This window comes from Aristolochia californica, unplaced genomic scaffold (assembly GCF_029961685.1).
Source record: "Aristolochia californica isolate CCGP_79_NKW_82.1479 unplaced genomic scaffold, dmAriCali1.0.hap1 SCAF_4, whole genome shotgun sequence".
NCBI classification, from domain to species: Eukaryota; Viridiplantae; Streptophyta; class Magnoliopsida; order Piperales; family Aristolochiaceae; genus Aristolochia; species Aristolochia californica.
The window spans coordinates 35,011,315-35,013,985 of NW_027182103.1; positions in this window are offsets into that span (position 1 = coordinate 35,011,315).

Below are 2,671 nucleotides of genomic sequence, written 5' to 3' on the forward strand. Positions count from 1 at the left end.
GGTTAAAGCCAAAAAGTTCCACATAATGGGCCCCAACGTTTGTAACCATTTAATGCCTAATACCATATCAAATCCCGCCAGTGGAATAAGAAAAAATTCAGAATTAAATGAAGTAGAGCCAATGGAAAAAGTTACCGCCTTACTAATCCCATAGCTAGGGACCTTCTCGCCATTGGCCACTGAGATGGTGGTTGTTGGATGAGTGTGTATTTGGAGCTAGAGATGTTGTGTAGTTGTCAAAATCATAAAATTGTGTGTACACCCCGAGTCGACTAGTCCCACCAGTTCTCAGTCGATGACATGAGCTTGGACTTGCATTGTATTAGGTGATTTCTGCCCAGTAATAGCATGCAAGGATATCTCCGGTGGTTCCTCCTCGACAATATCCTCTGGCTCCTCTGGATCCTCTGAATCCTCCACCTCGACCCAAAACAATTGTTTACATTGGTGTCCTACCCTATATTGCTCATCGCAGTTATAACATAAAATTTTGGACCGCCTTTCTGCCATCTCCTCACTCGTCAATTTTTTTATAAAGCTCGGTAGGGAATTACCAGGGAAGGGATCGGCTACCCGAGTCGTAGTCGGAGTGTGTCTAGATGATGCTGCTGGAGATGCTCCCTGAGATGAAGTATAGTGGTGCCCTTGCCACGTGGAGGAAGTGTTCCTCTCACCTGACCAACCTGGCTTACATTGCTACAAATGTTGTCGTTGTTCCATTGCTCGGGCCATATTCATTGCATGAGCTAAATCCGTAGGCATAAGGAGTTCTACCTCTAGCCTTAAATACTCATTGAGACCCGCTGTGAATAGGGAGACCTGCTGGTCAACCAATACCCTCTCACCAGCACGAGCCAACTTTTCCTGAAACAGTTTTTGATATTGTTCCACCGAAACAGTTTGTCTCAATAGGACTAACTCTCCCAGGGGGTTGCTGTTGGTGGGAGGACCAAATCTAACTATGCATAGATTTTTAAATTCTCCCCAAGTCATTCCTGGTCTCTCTTTCTCTACTTGAGTAACCCATAACATGGCTTCATCTGTTATATGGAAAGAAGCTAGTTGCACCTTATCCCATTCAGTAGTCCCTTGGTTCAAAAAAAAAAAAATTCACATCTTTGCAACCAAATTAAGGGATCAACTGAACCATTGAAAGAGGGAAACTCTAACTTGGTGTACCTTGGAACTGTGCCTCCATGCTGGGGTCCTTGGACAGCAGTGCGCCCAGGCCACTGTTCCCCTCTTCTGTGATATGGTTGAGCAACCTCTCTCACCTCTAGACACTGATGTCTCTCTGCCCTCAACTCCGTTAGCATGCTGATGACTCGGCTCATCTCTTCTTCCAAACCACAAACCTTCCCCAACACTGGTTGTGCTGTTTTCAAGGCTATCTTCTATCTTTTGTATCCTGATTTGGATTTCTTCATTGCTAATATTAATCCCCATGTTACCCTGCTCTGATACCAAGTTGTTACGGTCCCGGGTCATGGATCGAGTAACACGGCATGGAACTTGAGACTCTAGCACTCAGAATTTAAACTCACTTCACGTCAAGGTTCTGTATAGGAGTCTTTCTCTTTGACTAGTGCTCGGCCAGAAGGAAAGATCCTCTTTTGATGGTCTTACCGAGTTGTTGTGATAGGTAGGATACCCCATAGCAACGCTGGGCTTGCTAGAGCAAGCTGCCCTCTTTTCTTGCTCATGGCAAAGAGGGTTTGGCCCTCTTTGTTGCTGCTTTAGCTAAGAGTGCAATCCTACTTTTTGAATTAACTTGAAGCACGAATTTGGTATAGATTATTACCTCTTCTTTGCTGCTATAATCAGCTCCCACGTTGCACCAGTATTTCTCAAGATATGAGGATGAAGATCCTCACTTTTCTGCTCGGTAAGGGAGGATTTGAGGCCTCTCTTGCTGCTGCTGCCGAGAAGGAGGACATACCTCCTCTTTGGACTCGAAAAAGCGGCAGGAAGCTCCATTTCTTAGTAGGGATGATGGTGGATGAATTTGGGTGAAGATGGATGGCAATGGAGGGTGAAGGATAGGTTGGATTTTTGGAGTAAACCCTAAACTCGAGATCAAGAGGTGATCTCAACCTGTTTACACTAGGTTATTCTAAAATCTCAAAGCTTACCTATTTCATTCATTCCTTTTCCTTAAATAGATCACGTCATGGAGTTTTAGGTTAGGGTTACAATAATTTCCCATAATGCTCCTACATATAAAAGTAATTAAAAATAACTCCTACTTAAAACAATATAAGAAATAAATCCTACTCAAACTAATATAAAAAATAAATCCTATTGAGTGAGTTCTTGTTGCCTCCTTCATTGTGTTGGATCATTGAATCTGATATTTCTTCCTCTTGCTCCAGCCGGGAGAGATGATCAGCAACTGAATTTTCGCTTCCTTTCTTATCTCGAACCACCAAATCAAATTCTTGAAGAAGCAGGATCCAACGAATTAACCTAGGCTTAGCATCCTTCTTGCCAAACAAATAGCGAAGTGATGCATGATCAGTGAACACTATCACCTTTGTACCAATGAGGTAGAACCGAAATTTGTCACAAGCAAACACCACAGTAAGCATCTCCCTCTCAGTTGTTGTATAATTTAATTGAGCTTCATTCAATGTCCGACTTGCATAATAGATGGACCTAAATAGTTTGTTTC